The 17,784-nt window shown below is 45.0% G+C and overlaps 1 long non-coding RNA gene across 1 annotated transcript in view; it reads right to left on the bottom strand.

Annotated features, from left to right (window-relative positions):
• Positions 1 to 8,863, bottom strand: part of LOC144893140 (uncharacterized) — a 30,607-nt gene extending 21,744 nt beyond the window's left edge. Inside the window, exon 1 of the long non-coding RNA XR_013624207.1 lies at positions 8,790 to 8,863. This is a non-coding gene — a long non-coding RNA (uncharacterized LOC144893140). The remainder of the gene's footprint in view (positions 1 to 8,789) is intronic.
• Positions 8,864 to 17,784: the final 8,921 nt, after the last annotated feature.

The raw sequence follows: 17,784 nt of genomic DNA, 5'->3' as shown, positions 1-17,784 counted from the left end.
AAGCATGAAAGGCTGGCAACGCCTTTGCTCTTTCGACCCCTAGAGCTGTCCACAGTGGCTCTATTTGAAGTATTCCAGAGGCCATGGAAATGGATGTATTCCTCAGCAGTAGGTCATAGTTTGCTATGACTAGTACCAGGACATCTGTGTCGGGAGAGAAGAACACCAACTGCGCATCATGTGGGTTTCGCTGGGATGCCAGCACGGCCTGGTGGATCAACAGGGTGTCAGCTTCTTCATGGTTGTTGTCCTCGAAGAGCAGGTCACTGTTGCTCCGAGTACGCCCTGAAGCAGACGTGATGATCAACTTGGATGAGTGACTGTTGTATTCTAGAGTTTTCGCTGCCAGATAGTCAGTCAGATCAGCCTTTGTTTTGTCATGAGAAAGGAATCTGCTCATTGGGATGTGTTTGATGTTGGTGTCATCTCTGACTTGATACTGTTCTGCATCCTTTCCTTGCCTTCTTTTATCCCTGGTAGCACTCTTCAGAGAATCGTTTTTGTACGTGTCAAAGACCAGTATGATCTCATCACAATCTTTTGTTAGAGACATGAGTCTGTCATTGAAGCATTCACCCAGATCGTTGACTTTCACTACAGTGGCTGGTTTCTTTGTCAGCTTATGCACAAGTACCATCCCATCCACCAGTGCAATCTTCCGACTTGTAGGTTTACTAGATGTGGATGCCATAGTTCTTGTGTCCATTGGATCTTCTTGAAGAACACTTGCAGCTGGTGTCTGCTGCTGATCTTCGGGGTGAATTTCTGCTCTTGCTAACTTGTCGAGGAGATGAATTAACTTCGACTTGTCAGTGCATGGAAGAATTGTCCCATCTGGAGCGAACAGTGCTCTTGGTGTCACAGTGAACTCATAATTTCCGATGGCATATTTCTGGTTGACGTCTCTGTTTGACTTGGCAAGGACCATGAGCCTTCCGTACAGTTCCTTAGTCTCCTTCAGATCCACAGTCCTGTCTCTGAGTTTCAGTGGTTCTCTTGTTCCCAAACGTGAACATCTTGTTGTTCTCCTTATTGACTGGTGCCCAGAGGATAACATCTGCATTGATACGCTCCGACACGTAGTCTTCATACAACTTCTGACCAGTGACATCAATGTTCAAGATCTGTGGTACATACTCGTCTGGGATGTAAGCATTCGTTATCACATTGTGCAGCTTGTCACCTTCAGTGTCAAATGGATTCCCGTGACTCAGTATCGCAGCCTTGATCTTGTTGATTGCTTCATGCTCCCTCTTGACTGCACTTGGACCAAGGTCATGATGTTCTGTGATCTTGTCACCTTCCAGGCCAAACTGACTCTTGAAGTCTTTTGACAGGCGTGATAATTCTGGTGTAACCATGAAGAATCTCTGTCTAGCATTGGCATTGTTAGAGATGCCAATCAGTCCAGAGTGAATCTTCATCAGCTTGTTCAGATGTTCACATGCATGATCTGGTCCAATGGATACAAACGGGATGTCATTCTTGGTTACTGATAGATTGCCAGCTCCTAGTTCTTCCCAGGTCCTAGGGTGATTGGTTCTTAGGTCATACATGTCTGCGATGTATCGGAGCTCCACATAGGAGCTCTATGGTCATGTCTAGCTTATCGAACTTATTACCATTGGATTCGGGGCCCTTGAAAATGTATGTTTAGCCGTTGGAATCAAAGCTTTATGTTGTTTAGAAGCTGAGATATTGAGAAACATCAGTTTTACGGCGGCCAGTTTGAAAAATCCAAGATGGCCGCCACATAGGAGCTCTATGGTCATGTCTAGCTTATCGAACTTGTTACCATTGGATTCGGGGCCCTTGAAAATGTATGTTTAGCCGTTGGAATCAAAGCTTTATGTTGTTTAGAAGCTGAGATATTGAGAAACATCAGTTTTACGGCGGCCAGTTTGAAAAATCCAAGATGGCCGCCACATAGGAGCTCTATGGTCATGTCTAGCTTATCGAACTTGTTACCATTGGATTCGGGGCCCTTGAAAATGTATGTTTAGCCATTAGAATCAAAGCTCTATGTTATTTAGAAGCTGAGATATTGAGAAAAATTAGTTCTACGGCGGCAATTTTGAAAATCCAAGATGGCCGCCATACAGGACTCTGTGCAAATAGCAACATTGGTTTTCTGACTGACTATACAATATAGTTTCCAAAAATATATAGTTTTCCAAATCCCCCAAAAAATCCAACGAAACTTTAAATCTGGACATACTGAACCTGACTACAAGGGCAGAAAACTGACACCGAAGCACATTGGTCTTGGTTTGTAATGTTCAGTAAGGGGAAAAAGGAGATGGAAAATCGTCCAACAATGAAGGATGCTCTCCAGTTACATTATGGAAGGGCGAATTACCAGGCCAAGATGTGGTTGAATGAAGGCTGATTGAGAGAATGTTGGATTGCCATCGTCAACAGGGGAATGGAGAGAAACAGAAGATGAACTGGAAGTTGCCTGGATGATTCTGCTTGCTGTGCCCACTGTGTCGAGCTTGTATCTTGCAGCTGCAAGAAGTGAAAAACTGCTGCTAGTCAGGTTCCTTGTGTAATTTCGCCGGAATTTCTTGGAGAGTAGCAAACCTATAGATTTTTGAGAAGTTTAGGATCTATTTAAATAAAAATATGATGTTTCAGATTTTTTCAATCTGTTGGTTGCCATGGAAACAGCAGATTTGGGGCGAAAATCAATTTTTTCTAAATTTTAATTTGAAGAATTCTTAAACAATACAAGATAACCAACTGATGATGGATTACACTTAAATAGCTAACAATGGATTTTATAAGATAATGAAATGTTGCATTTTAACTGTTGGTTGCCATGGTAACAGTAGTTTTGGGGTAAAAACGCTTTTGGGGTAAAAATCTGAAACATGGATTTTCTGTTTTGAGCTAAAGAATTTTAATGATATTTGCAGGACCAACGACAGGATGCATGAGGTACCACTGAGTGACGCGAATCCCTGCCAGGTGAAAGAATCAACGAACTGGTCAAAATGCGTTCTGTGCCAAGATGATTCTTCCCAGAAAGGAGCCTTGGTGTTGCAACCAAAAGTTGCAAGATGATCCAGAGACATGGAGGGAGCTCGAAGCAGGCAATATCTCAGTCACCAAGAATCCCATTTGTATCGATCGGAGCAGACCACGCTGTTGAGCATCTGAACAGATTGCTAAAGGTTCACTCAGGTCTGATTGGCATATCAAATAATGCAAATGCCAGACAACGATTCTTTTTGGCTGCACCGGAACTGTCACGTCTGTCTTGCGAGTTTAAGGGACAGTTTGGACTCAAGGAAAGTGAGATTAGTGAGCACCATGGCCTTTCTCCAAGTGTCCTCAAGCGTGAACACAATGCAATTGACCAAATCAAGACTGCCATACTTAGTCATGGGAATCCATTTGAAGTTGAGGGTAACCAGCTCTTCAATGTAGTCACCCATGCTTAAGTGCCAGAAGAATTTGTACCACAGATACTGAATATTGATGAAACAGGACAGAAGCTCTATGAAGAGTTTGTTGCTGAACGGATCAATGGTGATGTCAGCCTATGGGCGCCAGTGAAGAAGGAGAAGAACAGAATGTACAAGTCTGGCAATGCAACACTAGCAATCAAGATTAGGGACAAGACAGTGGATCTAAAAGAAACCAAAGATTTGTATGGTAGACTGATGGTGCTCTCCAGATCCAGCAGGGATGTGAACCAAAAGGACGCAATTGGCAACTTTGAGTTCACTGTGACACCGAGGGCCCTGTTTGCACCAGACGGTAGCTTACTTTCTTGCACAGACAAGTCAAAGCTTATCCACATCTTGGAGAAGTTTGCCAACGAGGCACAGTCTTCTCCAGAAGATGAGCTTGATGCCACACACATGGCACCAGCGTCCACTGATATTGCAACCGATGGCAGTACATGCAATAGCAAGAAGCTCGCAGTCATAGATGGAATGGTTGTTGTCCAGAAAATGACCAAGAAACCAGCAACGGTGGTGACTGTGAAGGATCTCAGTGAATGTTTCAATGATAGGGTGTTGAGTCTGACCAGGGGCTTCGAACACATAATACTTGTTTTTGATACATACAAGCAAGATTCCCTCAAGAGCACAACCAGAGCCAAACGACGTCATGGAAAGGCACCTGTCCAGTATCAGGTCAAGGATGATACCAGTATCGAACACATCACGATGAGCCGATTTCTGTCTCATGATCAAACCAAGGCTGATTTGACGGACTACTTGGCAGAGAAAACTCTAGAATACAACCATGATTCAACCAAGGTGGTAGTTGTCTCAGCATCTGGTCGGACGTCAAGCAACAGGAGTCTCCAATTTGAGGCAGATAACCTTGAGGAGGCCGACACGCTGATGATCAAGCAAGCAATAGCCGCATCACAGCAACATAAGGGAGATGTTGAGCTGACGATATTCTCACCTGATACAGATGTCCTAGTTCTTGCAATAGCAAACTATCATCTGCTGCCAAGACACACATCTATCTCAATGGTATCTAGTGTTATCCAAATTGAGCCAATCTGGAAGGCCCTTGGTGAGGAGAGAGCCCAGGCATTGCCAGCCTTCCACGCTTTCACAGGTGCCGATAATACTGGGCGGTTCGCTAGATTTGGAAAGGCAAAGTGGTTCCAGTGCTATCTGAAGGCCGATGACGACATAGTAGCTGCCTTTGCTACGCTCTGTACGGATGCTGAACTGTCAGAGGACCTGTACACAACTTTAGCTAGATTTGTCTGCTCAGCTTATTGTCCAAAAGGTGTCAATATTTCCAGCATCCCTGAACTTCGGTGGCATCTCTTCTGTAAGAACATGGCTGAGAACGACAGGCTACCACCAACTGTTGGTGCTCTGAGACAGCATATCATGCGGGTACATATCCAGGCATATGTGTGGGGTCAATCAGCCATTTCTCAGCAAACATTTCTCGATCCATTGAAGAATGGATACCACAAGGACACGTGTGATCAACTCAAACCGACTACCACAGACATTCTCCCTGCACCAAAGGCAATTATCGAGATGGTAAGGTGCCAGTGCAAGACTGAATGTTCATCACAGAGATGTTCGTGCCGGGCCAAGAACCTAACATGCACTGATCTTTGCATGTGCAGCACTTCGTGTGAGAATGACGAGGACTCAAACATTGAAAGGCAGGACCACGATAGCGATGATGACGATGGCAATGATGAGTGACATTGGAGTCAGTGATGCCATACCTGCTTTTGGCAAATTAGCATAATTACTTGGCAGCTGTTTTAACGATGACAATAGAGTCGTTCTTCTAAAGTAGAATACGTAGCATCGGGTAGATAGTTGAAACTCTAAACCAGCATTGGACAACAGTCTGGCTCAATGATTGAGTGTTGTTTGTTTTAGGAATAATGCAACTGCTCCGGCCTATCGGCTTATCGGAACGTTCTCGGCATCATGCAATAATCATGTTACTACTATTATTTCAATACATATAATAAGAGTTTTATCCCAAACATAGCTTTTGGCATGACAACCTTTAAGCCAAGTTGCACTCAATTCATATTCGGACTGTCACTGATCACTATATTCTATCATGCGTTACTTGATTCAAGTACTGAAAGCAATGCATTAAAAACGTTAATTTGAACAAATTTAAAGCAGTTTCCATGGCAACCATCACTCAAAGTGCAGATATATATGATCTGTATCAAGAACAGTCCTCTAGTTAACAGTTATGCATCATCAGTTACTTCCTTGCGAGTAATTTTGAATTTTCAGAGCTAAAATTCGAAAAATTGGCTTTTTGCCCCAAAACGACCTATTTGACCGTGTTATGTACATTTTAAAAATCTGAAACATGGATTTTCTGTTTTGGCATTGTTTAAACTTTCCAAAAATGTGAGGGTTGGCAACTCTCCAAAATATTCCAGCGAGCGTCAGATTATGGACACAAGGAACCTGACTATGCCTGCAAATGTACAAAATCGCAGCAAATATTTATTCCTGCCTGTGGATGTGATGCAGAAGAATGCTGCAATTCTGCAGCAAAGTTGTTGATACACCTTCAAGTGGAACTCAAAAACTCGAATAGGGGGGATATGATGGATGAGAACATTCATACGAAGACATTTTTGCAAATGTGTGAGTATAGGCCTACTGCATAGTTATTTTGGCATCACATATCATTTTTTGCAATTAAAACATGGTTCGATTGTAATGTTGTTGTTGGATACTGACTCCTTTACCATCTGACTGACTCCATACTGACTCCATGTTGGATACCTTAACACATGTATGATTCACACCAAGATCAGCAAAATTGACGATTCAATGACCCTTTATTCGTCACAATGAGTAGATATAGCAGCCATTTTAACGACGTCATTTATACCATACATGGTGATGATCTGGCAAAGTGTCAACCACCCACGTGTTGATTCTGACCACATAAGCGTTACATCTGGGCAGTTAGTTTGTTTGTAACAAAGAGATGCCATCTAATTAAAATTTCATTATCTTTCCAGGGCCTGGGTAGCTGGTTTCCAAAAACTAGTGCTCGTTCTTTCTTCTATGTTTTCAAGCCAGCGATTCCTTGGGGAGTGGGATATTGTTTCCTAATATCACAAAAGTTATGTTATCATCATATGTGTTGTTTTTACCCTTGCCAGAGGAGAGGTATTGTATTTGCGTCCGTTTGTTTGCCTGTCTATCTGTCTGTTTGTTTGTTTGTGTCATGTATGAAGCTGCAAATATTCACCGTTGTATCCCTACACCGTGACCGCATGGTATCCCTACGCCCCAGCTCGGATGGCGCTGCAGTTAATCGGGCCTGTATAATCGAGATGTAGGCGATGCCACGGTTCGCTGGGCCATTTGGATCATCTGGAAGATTGTGCTGTCGATTCCGGCCAGATCCGCACTCATACTCGACGAGACGCCGTTCTGTCCAGAACTGTCCAGGCTGTACAGCTTGGATGGCATTTGCTACCTGAGGGTGAGCCAGCTTTTGGGGCTTTTAAAGCACATCACAACGAATCCGCGGCTTTTAAAGCACGTCACAATGAATCCGCGGCTTTTAAAGCACGTCACAATGAATCCGCGGCTTTTAAAGCACGTCACAATGAATCCGCGGCTTTTAAAGCACGCAAAAGCTGGGTCACCTTCAGGTAGCAAATGCCATCCAAGCTGTACTGTACAGCCTGGACAGTTCTGGACAGAACGGCGTCTCGTCGAGTACGAGTGCGGATCTGGCCGGAATCGACAGCACAATCTTCCAGATGATCCATCAGTGCGATAATGGATCCTGGTGTAGGCGAATCACCAACGGATTCTGGAAGGGGTAACCGACTCATGGCATCTGCATTTGTGATAGACGAACCGGGCTTATAACACATGGTGAATATTCGCAGCTTCATATATGAGTTTGTTTGCCGCACAAAAGAAATATGATTTTCTCTGCAACCGTTGGTCCGATTGACAGGACATTTCACCATAGGTGCACTTCCCATTGTACATTTTTAAAATGATAATTATGACACCATAAGTCACGTGGTACGGGCACAATCTTGGAAAAATTGAAAAACGTTGCACCTCTATCTCCGAAAGCGCTGCATAGAAAAACTAGAACGCCACTCAGTAGAGCGCATACTCCCACCGTGGGTCAAGTTGGAGCCCTATCTTCCAATGGTAAAAAATCCTTCAAAAAATTCCTGGATCCGGAATAATATCCTGAGCTTCACCAAAAACGAATCAATTCTTCCTTATCCCAAGGGCGATCATCCCACCAACTTTCATCCAAATCCGTTTAGAACTTTTCCAGATATCTTGTTCACAAACACACGAACACACACACGGACGGACACGATGGAATCCATTACTCCCTGGCGGGAGTAAAAAGTGAGACATGCCTCATTGTAAAGAACTCTCCATGGGAATCACATATGTTAATGATGATGTCATAGGTTCCTCCTTCATGATGTCATAATTCAATAAGTACAAAACTTCATCCAATCAAGATGAAATTTCTTGAGCGTCAACTATGGATAAATTGGAGGAAAAAAAATGATGACGTCATATATCACGTGGTTCGGTCGCCATATTTGTTTTAACCCAAAAGCCTTAACAACCACTAAAAGCACGCTACTCTTTCTTGTTACTTTTGTAATGAGAAGCGGCTATGGAAAACGCCACAAAAACCGCCTTGTAAGAACTCCATGGAAGCTGTAGCAAGGGTCCTGCTATTATCCCTTGTGAGGTATATAGACTACAGTAGATCTACGATCAGGTGCGTTCGTCGACGTAGCTCGAAGTGTTGGCCCAGATGGACCACGAGTTCTAATAAATCATTCTTCCTCTTCGAAAGTCCCCAAAAACATAATATGTTTTCACATCAAATGCCTTGTGGGCAGACCAGGGTCACAACTCGGGCCTACCCAAAAACTAGGACTAGGAGCCCGACGTTCACATTTCTGATTTAGGATTACTGGATTTAAGAAGTGCTGCTCACAGGAATATCGATGTTCAGAAACATATTACAAATTTAACTCTGAACCTTCAAACAAATAAATTATATCCCAACCTCAAAGAATCGTATTATTTAAATAAATTATCGACTCAAGTTGAACTCTATGACGTAAAACATCAATAATATCCCTTCAATGTAAAAATAGGTGTGGAGACTCCATTTAAAAATTAACATTTTACATTAAAACAACTGGTGATGTTTTATAATCGTTATAAAATCGTTCCACATCTTTTGCTGATCTCAATCGTTTTTTTGTCCCGTTCCCGCGTCTCGTTCTGACGTACCTTGTCCTTTCCCACTAATTTGTGGAGTTCGCCGCCTCAGCCCCCAATCTCCTCAAAGAAACAGCGATTTCCGCTTTTCACTCATTCTTCAACCCTTCTCTGCCTGGACGCCACAATATGTTTTCTTTTTAATAGTACATATTTTCACACTTTTCTGGCTCCTTTGACAAGAAAAAAAAAAAATGAATAAAATTGGTAATCGCTTTTGAATAAAACTTTTTTATTGTTACGAATTTACAACCTTCCTCTTACTGTTTTTCCTTCTTTCGCTCATTTATTTAACTTGCACGTCTAACCGTAAGTATTTGTTGGTAAAAGTATGTTTCGAATTTTAAAAGTTTACTTTTAATCACATTTTAAAATGGTCAATATTCTTTTTAATTCACCGACATTGCAGAATCTTCTTTTTCACTGCAACCTCTTTGCTGACACGGTGTTATAAATAGAACCTCCGTGTTGCCTGACACTTCTTCTTCTTTGGTCTTCTTATTCGGCCCCCTATTTTTTTTCTTCTTCTTCTTCTTCTTAGAGACGGCAAGCATGGCTGGTGTTTTCCCAACCAAAACAAAGAGCGCGGTCACGTGATCGGGTACGTGACGTCACGGTAAACATCGCCGTAAGTGGTTGTGTAAAATGATCACGTGGATTTCCACTCGTTCCCAAGGTGTTTAGAAAGTAACTTACCATTCCTTATTTCGAGTCCAACATTGGCCCCCTTGTATTTGCAGGTGTGCATTTAAATATTTCCAGGTTGTTGTTTTTTGAACGACGGTTTTTCACCGAGACTGCTTGACCGTTAGGGAAATTTTTTGCTCAGTTACGCCCAACCGTTTCCATAGGAGCAAAAGCGGTTCTCGTCGAAAAACGGTATTACTTTCGCTTGGTGTGAAGCCTCTCGAAATACACGTTTCGGAATTCCCAATGTACGTTTGGGACAACGCGAAACACGTTCTGGACTACAAGATGGACGTGTCGGACATCCAGATGGACGTGTCGGACATCCAGATGGACGTGTCGGACTACAAGATGGACGTGTCGGACTACAAGATGGACGTGTCGGACATCCAGATGGACGTGTCGGACTACAAGATGGACGTGTCGGACATCCAGATGGACGTGTCGGACTACAAGATGGACGTGTCGGACATCCAGATCGACGTGTCCGACTTCCAGATGGACTTCAAGATGGACGTTTCGGACTTCAAGATGGACGTGTCGGACCTCCAGATCGACGTGTCGAACTTCGAGATGGACGTGTCCGACTTCGAGATGGACGTGTCGAACTTCGAGATGGACGTGGCAGACTTCGAGATGGACGTGGCAGACTTCGAGATGGACGTGGCAGACTTCGAGATGGACGTGGCAGACTTCGAGATGGACGTGTCAGACTTCTAGATGGACCTTTCCAATTGCCACCAAACGGAATCGAACATATTTCGTTGGACATCGTGATTCTCATTTATCGCACACCTGGTGTAATCATAGCCAATCAAACATGGTTTGCAATAAACATCCTCTGGATACCAAAGCACGTGCCAGTTATGATTGATAGTCTGGACGAGACCTTAGAATCTGCACTGTATAGGTATTGTCGACAAAGCACAGGTGAGTACAAGGAGTGCACAAAGCTCCCGCCATACTTCGATGGTCATGCGTATACATATAAAATATATATATGCCATGCATAAGAGAGTCCCATGAAAGTTTCCGTTTTCGAACGAAATGATTTCACAAAGGCCTGTTAAATAAAGCCCATTCATTGAGTCACCCTCACGTCAGAAATAATTGAGAATATTCACGCATACACGGGAAATTGCCGAGATATATTTATAAAAATCGCGCCATGATGCTACACGAAAATACACCGCCTAAAATAACAGTCGGGGAAAATGTCGACATATATTAAAAATTCGCTTTTTCTTTTCCGTTAACATTTATTACTTTTACGTTTTATGACAGTCTGCACAAAAACGACATATATCTCCGTTCTTTCTTATTCCATTCAACATTATTATCCGGAAGTAAAATATGTTTCAGGAAATTACCGAGAGATATTTCTTCGTTTTTTTTAATTAGTTATGTGCGCATTCACTTTAAATAGGTTTATTTGAAATCTTTAATTTTCACAATGTAATTTACTTGTCATTTGATGATTACGAGACACTTCTTCTTGAGGATCGTGACAATTCATGCGTAGCGTGGAAACTTCCATTTACAAAATGAATGCGACGGTCGATGAAGAACGCAGACTTGAACAGGATGTAGCGAGAACCGCACAGAGACCGCACGAGACGGGAGAACCGCACAGGATGCTGCTGCAACAGCGGTGAGGCGGGTTGGAGAGGAGCGAGGGGTTGGAGGGAGAGGAACGAGGGTTGGAGAGCGAGGTGCTAGGGGTTGGAGAGGAGTGTGAGGGGTTGTAGAGGAGTGTGAGGGGTTGTAGAGGAGTGTGAGGGGTTGTAGAGGAGTGTGACGGGTTGTAGAGTTCTAACACAAGTGCAAAAAGTGGTTTTGCAACACCAACACAAGTGCGGAAAATGGTTTTGCAACACCAACACAAGTGCGAAAAGTGGTTTTGCAACACCAACACAAGTGCGAAAAGTGGTTTCAATGCCAGCACAAGTGCGAAAAGTGGTTCTGCAACACTAGCTCAAGTGCGGAAAGTAGTTCTGCAACACTAGCTCAAGTGCAGAAAGTGGTTTTGCAACACTAACACAAATGCGAAAAGTGGTTTTGCATCACTAACACAGGTGAGAAACGTGGTTTACAACAGTAGCACGAGTGCGATAAGTGGTTTTGCAACACAAGCGCAAGTGTGGAAAATGGTTTTGCAACACTAACACAAGTGCGAAAAGTGGTTTTGCAACACTAACACAAGTGCGAAAAGTGGTTTTGCAACACTAACACAAGTGCGAAAAGTGGTTTTGCAACACTAGCACAAATGCGAAAAGTGGTTTTGCATCACTAACACAGGTGAGAAACGTGGTTTACAACAGTAGCACGAGTGCGATAAGTGGTTTTGCAACACAAGCGCAAGTGTGGAAAATGGTTTTGCAACACTAACACAAGTGCGAAAAGTGGTTTTGCAACACTAACACAAGTGCGAAAAGTGGTTTTGCAACACTAACACAAGTGCGAAAAGTGGTTTTGCAACACTAGCACAAATGCGAAAAGTGGTTTTGCAACACTAGCACAAATGCGAAAAGTGGTTTTGCAACACTAACACAAGTGCGAAAAGTGGTTTTGCAACACTAACACAAGTGCGAAAAGTGGTTTACAACAGTAGCTCAAGTGCGGAAAGTGGTTTTCAATGCCAGCACAAGTGCGAAAAGTGGTTTCCACTGACATTGGAAGGAGAGTGACTGAGTGAGCATTAATCCGAATACAGTAATAGCCTCTGATGATAACTTCTGGAATTGAACAGAGACCCTGATCCGCTTGTTTTCCTCCCAACCCTCTCCAGACCAGCAATAAGTGAACCCAAGGTGTCCATGGGCACGAACGCAGACCCCAAAAGGGTTTGTTTGATAGGAAATGGTTTGCATATCAAGGCCAATTACATTCTCATTAAATTGAACATCAGTTCATCTTCACCGTGTTGAATCCTTTGGTTTTCAATCTTTGGGGTGCAGGGCATGAGTGTGTCTCAATCACTGATTAATCCTTTATCAGCACCAATGGTACTGGGGTGCGAAATAGGATTGCACTTCCAGGTATAAGCCTTCCCCCTTCTCTCATGCTGTTCAATTGATCCCAATATGAACAGAACCTATCAGGTGCAGACATGGTGCAATTTAACATGTGGGAAAGAGGGAGGGGGGGTGGGGGGAGGAACATGGGAAGGGGGGAAGGGAGTGGAAGAGAGTGAGCCTCACCACATGTCACTATATACTGTACACTCCAGGAGGGTGGCGTTGTGTGAGGAGGGTAGGGGGACATGAGGGGAAGGGAGAGGGGAGGAGGAGGAGGAAGGAGGGTAAAGGAGGGGAGAGAGAGGTGGAGGGGAAGGGAAGAGAGGGGGGAAGGGAAGAGAGGGGGAGGGAGGGGAGAAGGGAGGGGGAGGGAGGGGAGAAGGGAGGGCGATGGAAAAAGGCATGGGGGAGACAGAGCGGGGAGAAAGGACGGGGGAGTGAAGCCTCACCACATGTCGCTATACTCTACACTCCGGGCGGGAGGGTTGGTGCGAGGGAAAGAGAAGGAGAGGGATGGGGTGCTGAGAGAGAGGGAGGGAGAGAGGGGGGGGGAGGGAGAGAGGGGGGAGGAGGAGAAAAGTGAGGGAGAAAAGATGACAATAACAGCAACTCAAGAGAATAACTTAACAGACAATATTGTTGAGATGCCCGGAATGTCTGACAATGTCCGAATTAGACAAATGAATACTTATTCAATAATCGGAACTGCTGCTGAGGTCAATTCCGCAGTTAGAAATTTTAAATTCAGTCCAGGTGAATTGATTCTCGATTTTTGTAAAAATTAAATATAGGCACAAACACTGGCGTTTATAAGCATTGTGATGTATACAGGAATACAGCGATTTGTAGGTATGAAGATCAGCTAAATCACCATTCGTAGGTATGACGATTTATTGTACAGAAACCAACCTGTTCTGAGGCAAGGTACACTTGAGTTGAGCAGACAAAATGGCGGAATTAAGACCGCAAGCTAAGCGACCTGAATGCAGGCTGACCAAAGGTAAGCCTGTTATATTAAGACCCCAAGCTGAGTGACCTGAATGTAGGCTGACCAAAGGTAAGCATGTTAAATTAAGACCCCAAGCCGAGTGACCTGAATGCAGGCTGACCAAAGATAAGCCTGTTAAATTAAGACCCCAAGCTGAGTGACCTGAATGTAGGCTGACCAAAGGTAAGCCTGTTAAATTAAGACCCCAAGCCGAGTGACCTGAATGCAGGCTGACCAAAGATAAGCCTGTTAAATTAAGACCCCAAGCTGAGTGACCTGAATGTAGGCTGACCAAAGGTAAGCCTGTTAAATTAAGACCCCAAGCTGAGTGACCTGAATGTAGGCTGACCAAAGGTAAGCCTGTTAAATGAAGTCCCCAAGCTGAGTAACCTGAATGCAGGCTGACCAAAGGTAAGCCTGTTAAATTAAGACCCCAAGCCGAGTGACCTGAATGCAGGCTGACCAAAGGTAAGCCTGTTAAATTAAGACCCCAAGCCGAGTGACCTGAGTGCGGGCTGACCAAAGGTAAGCCTGTTAAATTAAGACCCCAAGCTGAGTGACCTGAATGTAGGCTGACCAAAGGTAAGCCTGTTAAATTAAGACCCCAAGCTGAGTGACCTGAATGCAGGCTGACCAAAGGTAAGCCTGTTAAATGAAGTCCCCAAGCTGAGTAACCTGAATGCAGGCTGACCAAAGGTAAGCCTGTTAAATTAAGACCCCAAGCTGAGTGTATATTTAACTGGATAGGAAGGGAAGCTCTTTTTTTAAAGCCATTTGTCCGCCATCTTTGCTCCCTCACGATTCCCCAAAACGAATGTCATTTACCGCTGCAATGTGATTCCTCTTCTTCATTCAAATCGACCGCTGTGGTTTTTATAACCGTAAGCAGCGTACGATGGCCTTTCATCAATCCTGTAATAATGCTTTTTCAACTCTGGAACGGATTAAAATCAATTCGGAATAGAATAAAATAAAGTGGGAAGGTGGAATTTTCATAGGAAATATGCTGATAATTAAATATTAAATTCCCTCTAATTAAATATTAAATAAATTAAATATTCTAATAATAAATAATAATATAAAATAAATTAAATATTCTAATAATAAATAATATTATTAAATATTAAATAATTAAATAAATTAAATTAAATATTAAATAATATTAATGTATATAATAATAGCGTAAGGACTCGACTTTGTTATCCCTTTTACGCTGCACCCAGTGACCCGGTGCCCACGGCACTCATGGATTTACGATCTATGAACCGCGCTCTTTGTTTATCACGTACAGCCATACTCGAAAAATCTGAATTAGCCGACGTTGGGGCCCAAAAGCATCCGATTAACTGCCGATACGACGCCATCTTATTGGCGTCTGCTGGGTGAAGGCGAAGCAAGCCGTCCGCTGATTGGACAGTCGAAGGCGACAGCAAGCCGTCCACTGAATGGACAATCCTGAGCATGCATTTGTGCCGGTGTCGTCTATCGCGGTGTACGCTAACCTCATCAGGTGGTAATAAATACGTTGTTCATATACGCACTCATCATTCTCATCTTTCTTCCTAACTCTTACTCGGACAAGCAAATCCCCTATGCCATCCATAATGGTACAATCTATCCAAACACCACATCCTCCCTTCTGTGGATATTCCATGGGTTTCGGCTTGTATTAAATATCAATATTAATTTAACATTCTTTAAAAAATTTAAAGAATAGGAAATAGGACTGCGTTTACTTTTTCATGGCTGATAATATAACATGGATCTGCAAAATAAATTGGTATGTGAATACTTATATACTGTGGCGGACACGATGGCTCGCTGGCGCAGTGACATAATTCCGCGCACCAGTGGGTGTCGGCCACGCCCCAGGTGAGGCGTGGCCTCCGGATATACACGCGGGCTCGCAGCCCCGAGCACATCAGTGCTGACGAGTGAGCAACCAATAAAGAGCTCGACTTAACCCAAAGCGTTGTGGCCTACCTTTGTTTAACGTGTGTGCCCAGCACCACACTGGTGACCCCCACTGGTTCAGCCGTTGCTGTTCCCCGAACGCGCCATGGCCATCAACGCTGTAGCGATCAAGCTCCCGGAGTTCTGGGAAGCGCAGGCCGACACCTGGTTTCTACAGGCCGATGCCCAATTCCAGCTCTGGGGCGTCACGGCGGACGACACGAGGTACTTTTACGTGGTCGCGGCCCTTGGATCCGGCACGGCCGCCCGAGTCATGTCCTTCCTCCGGCACCCGCCGGACGAGAGCAAGTACGTGGCGCTCAAGTGACTTCTCCTCGACACGTTTGGCCTCACAGAGGCCGACCGCGCTGACCGTCTTTTGGACCTTCCCGTCCTCGGCGACACACGACCGTCCGCCCGCATGGATTACATGCTGTCCCTGCTCGGCGACGGCCACGCGGATTTCCTTTTCCGTGCTCTCTTCCTCCGCCAGCTACCTGTACAGGTACGGCTCGCGCTGGCCGGTTCGACCATTACGGAACCGCGCGCCCTGGCCAGGGAGGCGGACAAGTTTTTCGCAGCCCACGACCGGCATATAGCACGGCCGTCGTGGATCCCAGTGCCGCGCACGGCGCGAGTGGTTCGGATCGCCACGTGACATTGCGTTCGGATTCTCCCAAACACGGCGCAGGTTTGGCGGATCCGCGCGTGGCCGCCGCCACGCCCCGCCCACCACCGTCGTCACAACCGGCGCGACAACCACCACCGGGCCAGACCTGGTGCCACTTCCATACCAGGTTCGGCTACAAGGCCAAGGAACAGGGGGGGGGAGGCTAATCCAACTGAAGGAAATCTCAGTTCCTTCCACCAAGCTCGGAACAAGTGTGTGTCTACCCTCAGGAGTGCCAGGAAGCACTATCTCTCCTCACTCAAGAATGAACTCTCAAACCTGTCTCCTTCCTCCAAATCCTGATGGCGTCTGGTCAAATCCGTTTCTGGTGTTTGTTCCCCCTCCATCCCCTCCCTTACCTCAAATGGCCACACAGTTGACATCGCACGTGACAAAGCCGAATGCCTCAACTCTGTGTTTGCCTCAAAATCCTTAGTCCCAAACCCATCTCTCTCTGTTCCCACCTTTCCCAGTCGAACCAAACTGCTCCTGGACTCTGTGACCTTCTCTCCTGACAAGGTGGAGGAGTTTTTGTCAAACCTCGACTCTGATTCTGCAACTGGACCAGATGGCATCAGCCCACGGGTCCTAAAATCCTGCTCTGCCGCTCTATCTCACCCTCTCTCTGTTCTTTTCACCCTATCTTTTGCTCAAGGTCATCTGCCAGCATCCTGGAAATCAGCAAACATTACCGCTTTACACAAAAAAGGTGCAAAAACAGATCCTTGCAACTACAGACCAATCAGCCTGCTCCCAATTATCAGCAAAGTCATGGAATCCATCATTGCTTCGGATATGAAATCTTTCCTCTTCTCCAATGGCTTGATCTCTGATCATCAATTTGGTTTCAGACCAGGTCACTCTACTCTGGACATGCTGCTTCTGCTGTCTCAACAATGGATGGAGGTCCTCAATGCCAAACAGGAAATCAGAGCTGTCTCCCTTGACATATCACGTGCCTTCGATACGGTCTGGCACCCAGCTCTGCTCACCAAACTCTCCTCCTATGGTATCCATGGAATTCTCCATGCATGGCTTGCGGACTTCCTCTCTGGTCGTAGTCAACGTGTGGCCCTGAATGGATTTCTCTCATCTCCCCTTCCCGTTCAGGCTGGAGTTCCCCAAGGCAGTGTGCTGGGCCCTGTGCTTTTTCTGGTCTTTATCAATGATCTCTCCGACTCTCTGGAAAATCCTCTGTATCTCTTTGCTGATGACTCCACTCTCTGCCGCTCCATTCCTCTTCCCTCAGATCGGCAGTCTGCAGCCTCCTCACTCTCTGAAGACCTGGACAAAATCACAGACTGGTCAAACATGTGGAACATGTCTTTCAATCCTGACAAATCTCACTCTCTTACTATGTCTCTCCGAAAAGATCGACTGGACAACCCTCCCATCTACTTTCTCAACAATCCTCTCCAAGAAGTTCTGTCGCTCAAGCTTTTGGGTCTCACCATCTGCCATGATCTTTCTTGGGAAAACCACATTTCCAAGCTGGCCTCCAAAGCCAGTCGCCGACTGGGCATCCTCCGTCGTGCGAAGTCCTTCCTCGGCACACCTGAGCTCCTCACCACATACAAGGCTTTCATCCGCAGCTCAATGGAATACTGTTCTCCCCTATGGGCTGGTGCTCCTGCCTCACACCTGGCTCGGCTTCACGCTGTTGAATCCAAAGCTTTCAGAATCATTGGAATC

This window comes from Myxine glutinosa, chromosome 8 (genome assembly GCF_964187855.1).
Source record: "Myxine glutinosa chromosome 8, kmMyxGlut1.1, whole genome shotgun sequence".
NCBI lineage: Eukaryota > Metazoa > Chordata > Myxini > Myxiniformes > Myxinidae > Myxine > Myxine glutinosa.
This window is presented reverse-complemented; position numbering and strand designations above follow the sequence as displayed.